Source organism: Crotalus tigris, unplaced genomic scaffold, assembly GCF_016545835.1.
Source record: "Crotalus tigris isolate CLP2741 ecotype Arizona unplaced genomic scaffold, ASM1654583v1 scf7180000017754.2947050, whole genome shotgun sequence".
Classification (NCBI taxonomy): Eukaryota; Metazoa; Chordata; class Lepidosauria; order Squamata; family Viperidae; genus Crotalus; species Crotalus tigris.
The window spans coordinates 2,343,127-2,352,160 of record NW_024096616.1 but is presented as its reverse complement, the minus strand read 5'-3'; positions in this window follow the sequence as shown (position 1 = coordinate 2,352,160).

Below are 9,034 nucleotides of genomic sequence, written 5' to 3'. Positions count from 1 at the left end.
ACATTCTCTGCTATTCTCATCACATGTTTGAACCCGGCAGATCTGTTCTCCATTCTCTTCATAAGATTGATGTGGCTTCCGATCCTTAATCAGAAGCATTTGTACTATGCACTGTTTAAGTTGGTGCAGAATTACACAGTGAAAGCATTTAGTTATTTATTATCGAAGTGAAATTCTGTAGGCCAAGGTTTCTCAACCTTAGCAATGTTGAGATGCGTGGACTTCAACTCCCAGAATCCCTCAGAGAGCATGAAATTCCACACCACTCAAAATTACTAAAGTTGAGATGCTCAACTTTATTGGTTTCAATTGCTGGAATTCCACAATTCATTATAAAGTGAGTGTACAGGCTAGTTTTATAGAACTTTCAAATGCCATTTGTCAATTGTGGGTCAATGTGTTATGTAAATACCACAATAGTGTCAGATATAAATTTTAAATCACCTTTTTCCCAAGCTATTTTAAAATATCTATTAGAGATTGTTTTCAAATCCAGGTTAATTCCAGGGAAAAAAGAAAGAAATATATATATATGAAAACCAGCTAGATTCCATTTGGAAGTGGAGCGGACCAGGGGTAGGGTCACTTTTCAAATTCCTGTGATAGTTCTATAATAAAAACTACATTAAAAATACATTTTTCTGGGGATTAGATTGAATATTTTTCCAACGCCTCTTATTTCTGTCAAACAGTGAAAAGATAATACTGAATATGCAAAGTATTTCAGACTGATTGATTGACAGCTCAAGTGCATTCCAAAGCCAATCCCACCTTTCCCATTTTATCTAGGTATTGTTCTATAATGGATGCATTCAGGCGTGCGGCTTGCTTTAGTTACTTGCTGCTATTTGCATTATATATTGCTTTCAGGAAGAGGTTTGGGGGGCAGATTATAAATACCCACCAATTTAAAATATGCAAACAGCAACAGAAAAAAAAACTCATCAGCAGAAACAATAGAATATAAAAATGCTAGAAAGAACCTTACAGTAGCTGTCTGCTAAGAATGTAAAACAGAACAATAGGATTGCAAGAGACCAACAGAAGAGCTTACATCATTCTGGACAAATGACTGTCCAGTATCTTCTTGAAAACCGCCAGTGATGAAGCACCCACAAGTTCCAGAGGTAAGTGTTCCATTGATTTATTGTTCTCTCACTGTCGTTTCTCCTTATGCTTAGGTTGGCTCTCTCTTTAATGATCTTGCACCTGTTATTTCTTGTGCTTTGGCGAATAAATGGTTTAAGACAGTGGTTCTCAACCTGTGGGTCGGGACCCCATTTGGGGTCGAATGACCATTTCACGGGGGTCGCCAAACAAGGCTGTCCGCCATTTTTCCCCCTTTTCTTTGGCCACGCCCCTGGCACCCAGTGATGTATAAGTGGTTGGGGGTCACCACAACATGGGGAACTGTATTATGGGGTCACGACATTAGAAAGGTTGAGAACCACTGGTTTAAGAAGACTGGTTTAAACATACATCTAATATTCTCCCGAAAGGCTACTAAATAAAAATGTGGACTCTTTGACAAAAGTACATATGGCAGAGGGGTGCAGGCTGAAGCAGGAGACATTCTCCCAAGAGTTCTCACTCACTTCCTCCTGTGTTTCTCTACCTTGTGTGTAACCAGCCAGCTCATGCTAAACCTTTGTTCAAGGTGAGGTGAAGGTAAAGGCTTCCCTTGTCCAGTCATGTCTGATTCTGGGGAGTGGTTCTCATCTCTGTTTCTTAGCCGAGGGAGCCAGCATTATCTGAAAACTTTTCCATGGTCATGTGGCCAGCATGACTATGTGCCAAGGTGCACAGAACGCTATTACCTTCCCACCAAAGTGGTATCTATTTATCTACTTGCATGCTTTAGAACTGCTAGGGTGGCAGGAGATGGGCCAAGGATGGGAGCTCACCCTGTCACATGGTACTTGGGTCTCATACTGCCAACCTTCTGATTGATAAGCCCTCTTGTCCAAAAAAGCAGCCCAAATGCCTGGTCATAGGCAGAATGAAGGGTTTGCAGGGAACAGTGAGAGAGCTCTTTCACTCACCAGTGGGCAGTCTGTTAGTTGGCCACGGGTTGAAGCAGAAGGGAGCAATCAATAAGAGCTGAGAGCAAGCGGTGACATTGGCAACAAGCCAATAGCACTCAAAAGTACCCCATTGAGATCTCAAAAAGGATATAGGAGTAGGAGAAATGGCACTTGTCTTGCAATACAAACAGGAGAAAATATGGCCACAAGATAATCTCCTGGATAGCAGAAACAGCAGAAAACCTGTCACACATTAATTTGGGATGGGCTCAGTGACAAAATGCTAGAAGAATCTAGCTTTTATTTCTTGGTGTATATTAATTGTAATTACCACATGCTAAATAAGTAAAATAAATTAATTGTAATAGCAGTTTTTTTTTAGATAGGTGTATTGTTCTTTTAAAAAATCTGCTAAAGATGGATTTTAAAACTGTATTTTAAAAGAGCTCTACATTTGTGTCTAAAAAGACCTCACGTAATGCTAATTTCAGTTTTCTGAAGCTTCAGCTAAAAATTACGTGGGCAGATGGGTGGAAGTTTGAAACAATCAAGTTTTTATGTTGAGCTCTACTTTACCTTAGTAAAAGCACATAATATCTAATGCTAATTATTATTTTTATTTCATTACAGGGAATGATGATATTATAGGACGTATGCAAAGACAAAAAAGAAACATCCACGTTTCCATTTTATGGTTGTTTTAGTGCAAGAAAATAGCAAGTGTAATATAAATAGAGAAATATTATCCTATTTTATATATTGTTTAGCTTACTTTCTCATGATGAGTCTTCTCCTGTGCTAAAATAATTATTGCCCAGTTATTTTTTTAGCAAACTGAAGAGGGTTTTTGTGGTCTTGTTTGTTCTGTTCGAGGAAAGCAACATCTTATAAAAGTTTTGATGCATTTAGTTTGGCAACAAAAGTAATAAAAAATGGAGGTCCTTTGTCACTGGTAGAGAAAAAGATGTTTAATTAGTGTGTTTTTTCTCATTTGTATTTCCTTTCCTATAATTAGGTCTCTTTCCTCTTTCCATTCCTGTCATTCCTTGCAAATATGCAGCTATGGGTTATGTATTGCCTAGGGTAGATGCCCCATTACTCAAACCAGTACAGAGGAAATTATTTCTCAAAAGAGAAAGTACATATATACACAATGCATACACACATTTAAAATTGTGATAATTTAAATAGAAGCTCAACACAACTTATCCAAGGAGGGAAAAACCAGGCCAAGATGATCAGTGTTTGTGCTCTGTTGTTGTTTAAAGCAGTGGTTCTCAGCCTGTGGGTTGGGACCCCATTTGGGGTCGAACGACCATTTCACGGGGGTCGCCAAACAACGCAGTCCGCCATTTTTTTCCCCTTTTCCTTAGCTGTGCTACTCTCTTTTATTCCATTGGCTTTTGAAAGCCAATAGAATAGACTCTCTTGAATAGAGTCTAATTCTATTGGCTTTCAAAAGCCAATAGGAATTGTCCAGGCTGTCTCTGCCCTGCTGAGCCCACCAAAAGTCCCATTCTGCAAACGGTGCTGCACCAGTTGAGTAGTCCTTGACTTACGACTGGTTGAGTAGTCCTCGACTTACGACCGGTTGGGGGTTGCGGCATTAAAAAGGTTGAGAACCACTGGTTTAAAGGCTAATTGCAGTTGATGGGTGATTTCAAAGGTTCTGTTCTTTCCCCTAGTCTAGGCAATTCTTCAAAACCTTCTTGATCTTGGAATGGGCAGCCTTTCAAGTGAGAATTTTTTCCAATAATGAGTGTCCTTTTCAAAGACAGGGTTGTCCTCTGTAAAGCTGAATCCAGGGAATCACAGTGATATCTATTGCCATCTTCTTATACATTCTATTCATCTGTAGTAGACAAAAGATGAATAGCCAGTCCTAAAAGATGACTATTAGACTCCACAGCTACAGATCCTGACTAAAGTACCAGTTCTGGCATTGTTTGCCTACTCCACCTTTTAAAGTGTGTGTGTGTGTTTGTGTAGATACAAAGTTATGCAGGATTGCAAGTAAACTGGATAGTAGAGCTATCCAGATAGAGCAGAGCAGAGCAGAGTAGAATAACAGAGTTGGAAGGGACCTTATAGGTCATCTAGTCTAATCCTCTGCCCAAGCAGGAGTTCCTACACCATTTCTGACAGATGTCAGTCCAGTCTCTTCTTGAAAGCCTCCAGTGATGAAGCACCAACAACATCTGAAGGCAGTCTGTTCCATTGGTTGATTGTTCTCACTGTCAGAAAATTTCTGTTAGAAAATTTTCTAGGTTGAATCTTTCCTTGATCAGTTTCCATCTATTATTCCTCGTCTGGCCTTCGGGTGCTTTGGAAAAAGGTTGACCCCCCTCCTCTCTGTGACAGTCCCTCAAATATTGGAACACTGCTATCATGTCTCCCCTGGTCCTTCTCTTCACTAGACTGGCCATGCCCAGTTCCTGTAACCATTCTTCATATGTTTTAGCCTCCAGTCCCCTAATCTTCTTTGTTGCTCTTCTCTGCACTTTTTCTAGAGTCTCAACATCTTTTTTATAGTATGGAGACCAAAACTGGTAACAGTATTTTAGGTGTGGTTTAAAGAGCGGTATTAGTACCTCACATGATCTTGATTGAATCCCTCTGTTAATGCAACTTAGGATTGCATTGGCTTTTTGGGCTGTCACCGCACACTGTTGGCTCATATTTAATTGATTATCCACTAAGACTCCAATATCCCTTTCACAGTTACTGTTATTAAGCCAGGTTTCACCCAATCTATATGTGTACTTTTGGTTTTTCTTGCCTAAGTGTAAGACTTTACTTTTCTCTACGTTGAATTTCATTTTGTTAGATAGGGCCCAATGTTCAAGTCTATCAAGATCCACCTGGATCTTGAGCCTATCATAGGTGTTGGCTATTCCTTCCAGTTAGTGTCATCAGCAAATTTGATCCCTTTCTATTCCCTCATCTAGGTTGTTTATGAAGATATTGAAGACTACTGGGCCTAGGACAGAACCTTGTGTACCCCACTGTTACTTCCCTCCATGTAGACATAGTACCATTAAGAATTACTTGTTGAGTGCAGTTTGTCAGCCAGTTAAGAATCTATCTGATGGTGTTGGAAATGTAAGCATAACTCAGACACATATTATCATGTTTGGTGGACATGTGACAAAGCAAAGGCTTAATGGAAAAAGATACATACTTGGTTAGAAAAGATATTGGGAGAACATGTGGTTTTAAACCTGAACTTTTCTTATTAGGTATATTGCCAGAAAAGATTAACAAACAAAGCCTATATTTGATTCTACACGTCACAACAGCAGCAAGAATAATATTCGCGCAATATTGGAAAAATGAAGGATTACCACCAGAGGAAGAAATAATCAAAAAAATATTGGAATGTGCAGAGATGGACAGATTAACCATGAGACTGAAAGATAAAGAAGAAACAAACTTGGGACTTATTTTATCGATGGCTAGAGGAAAGAATGAAGGATTAGGAACTGAATATGTATTAGCATTTTTAAACCCAGACAGCACGTTGGTTGAAAAATTAATATATGTATGTAAGAGAAAATCAATACAATCTTTATATAAAAAAAGAATCTATCTGATGGTGATGCTGTCTATCCCACTTTTTTTTAAGCTTTCCAAGAAGTAGGTTGTGGTCTACTTCATTGAATGCCTTGCTGAAGTCTAAGTATACTATGTCCACAGCATTCCCCTGGTCTACTAATTTAGTTATTTGATCAAAAAATGAAATAAGATTGGTTTGGCATGATCTATTTTTAACAATCCTGTGCTAACTTCTAGTTATAATTTTCTTTGTTTCTAGTTGTTCGCAGATCTGTTTTTTATTATCTTTTCCAGTATCTTTTCAGGTATTGATGTAAGGCTGATGGGTCTGTAGTTTCCTGGATCTGTTTTATTCCTTTTTTGAAGATGGGAACCACATCAGCTCTTTTCCAATTTTCTGGTAGTTCCCCAGTGCTCCAGGATTTTTGAAAGACATGGTACAGTGGTTCTGAGATGACATGTGCCAGCTGTTTCAGAATTCTGGGATATAGTCCATCAGCTCCCAGTGATTTATGTTTATCAAAATCAGACAGGTGTTCTCTTATCATTTTTTTGGTTTCTTTTAACTTTTATTTCTAGTCTGTCTTTTTCAGTGATGTTTTTGGTGGGTTTGGCTATAATTTCTTTTTGTGTGAAAAATCAATGTTTTGATAATGAAAGTTTAATCTTCTTATCTGATTTTAAGTGGGCTAGAAAATATATACAACACAACAGCAATGCAATGCAATGTTTCACTTGCAGACTAAAATATTGGGGAATATTCAGAGTATTCTTATGTATTTCATGTCCAAACTCAATCACCACCTCCATTAGAGGACCAGAAGTAAAGTTATTTATTCATTTAGAACTGCTACCCTTTTGTGCTCTTTCTTTTTCATTGGAGTTTCAGAACCAAGATAAAACCTACTAATTGGCATTTTCAGCCCAGTTTGATTGATCTGAACTTAAACAATTCTCCCACACGGAATACTGTTGATGAATTGTATCTACCAATTCATGTCTCAGATAATAAAACTATTTGACAAATATTAAGCTTGGTAGATGCTACCCTCCATCCTCTTTCATCTGTCCCAGTGTATTTTCCCTGTATACAATTGTTGCATTGTGATACTATGTGAATAAATATTGTGTGGTGTTCACTGTATTTATATCACTATCAAATGCCATTCCCTCAGTGTTGAAACTGTGGGCGAAATTGGAGATGTTTGAAAGATCACTTGTCTTTATGATGTTTGCATAGCCAAATGCCTAGTGGGAAGCCATGTAAACCTGTTCAGCTATTAAAATTAAATGTTTGTTGATGATTCATTGCTCAACTGTGTATGTGCATTGAAAATTAAGCAGCTTTGAACAGAATACCTCATTATTTTTCCCTCTGGTCAGGGATGTCAAGGAAGTAAAAAAAAGTCAAGATGGTGGCTACAGCAATCAAAGCATGGTCCTCTTTTTTTAATCTGCATTACCTCTGCCTGTGGTCAAAAAAGATGAATTGCAGGATAATCACAAATGTCCTGCTTTCTTTCTTCTATTATTTCAAATGAGGTTGACAGAAAATCTTTGAGAAATTGGCTGTATGAATTCAGGGATGCTGCCTCTAGATTAATTGTGCCACTGCTGGATTGGAACACACATAAAAAAAAGCTATAATAGAAAAAATATATTGATGGAGAAATAGGTTGCAGATTGTGTTATGCCATGTGAGTCATATCATAGGACCCTCTGGCCCCATCTATCAAGGGTTTACTTCTTCTTACAAATGAAGGTTATCAGCAAGTCCTAAAGCCCATTTCTTGAATATCTTTAATTACAAAGTTTGTTGTAATTATACTGTCCTTAATAGCCAAAGGCAATGATATAAACACATGATAAAAAAGCAGTGTGGCTATCAGCTCTTCAAGGTAATCCAGGTCAGGAAATAGATTCTACAGTGATTACTGGAATTTTATAGCAATAGCAATAGCACTTAGATTTATATGCCATTCCATAATGCTTTACAGCACTCTCTAAGAGGTTTACAATGTCAGCATATAGGCCCCAACAATCTGGGTCCTCATTTTAATGACCTGGGAAGGATGGAAGGCTGTGTCAACCTTGAGTCCTCAGGATCAAACTCCTGGCTGGGGGCAGAGGTAGCCTGCAATACTGCATTCTAACCACTGTGCCATCATGGCTCCTTTATTTTGTTGTTGCAGGCTTTATTTACAGAATTAGGAAAGCCTGGCAGAGATTTCCCCTCCTTCCCCATTTAAACCAAGGAGAATCCAGCTGAGGCAATTCTGAGTTTCTTTCTCACTCCTTCTCTCTTTCCAGAACCAAACTGGTGTTTATGTAAGAAAACCTGTAGAATACCTTCTTTAAAGCCATCTCCCTACATCTCTACATTGTACTGCAGTGTTTCCCAAACTTGACAATTTTAAGGCATGTGGACTTCAACTCCCAGAATTCCACAGCCAGCGTTGCTGGCTGTGGAATTCTGGGAGTTGAAGTCCACATGCCTTAAAATTGTCAAGTTTGGGAAACACTGTTGTACTGTATACACTCTATAGAGATGATCACTAGCCTCTGGATGGCATTGGAATACAAGACTGGACTAGATGCATCTTCTGTCTGATCCATCAGGACTCTTCTATTCTTATGTGTACCATTATGATTTTACTGAGGGTTGGAAGATGGAAAAACACAAAGAAAACTCCTTAGTGAATAATTTTGATTCACTGCATTGAAAGGTCTCTGAACTGGACTTTATGTTTCAAACATAAACTAGTAAAGGGATGTACAGGAGGGTTTTTTTTTCCCCCAGAAAAACACATGTAACCATTACAATGACACTTTGCACCTGATTTTTATTCCATTTTTTTTTCTGGTGATAGAAGAATTTGCTTTGGTACCAACTTTGGGATGGAAATGTTATTTAGTCAGATAAATGAATGTAAGTATAAACATAAAACTTGCTTGTATGGAATCGTCTTGTCATGTATGGATAGAGTTCCTGTAATGGGTTCCTGTAACTGCTTTGATTTCTTCCTTTCTTGCTTTTCTTGCCTTCAAATAAATTTCGACTCCCGGCAATGGCCTAGAGAAGTCCGTGCTATTTTCTTGACAGGATGTTTCAGCAGTGGTTTGCCATTGCTTCCTTCCTAGGGCTGAGAGACAGTAACTAGTCACCCAACTGTGCCTAAGACAGGACTCAAGCTCCTGGTCTCTCAGTTTCTAACCTGGTGTCTTACCACTACATCTTATTTAGGACTGAGTGTCTGACCTGCAAATCCCCAGATGATGCCTAGACGGCAGCAAAGCAAGGTAGAAACGTCTAATTCACCCTGATTTTTGCAATCCATATATGTATTACTATCTTATTACTATTCCTGGCTTCCAGATGTTAGCTGAATGACTGCCATTTAAAAAGTTTCAGTCTTACCTTTCCTACATGGTTTCTATGAGTATGTGGGCAAACC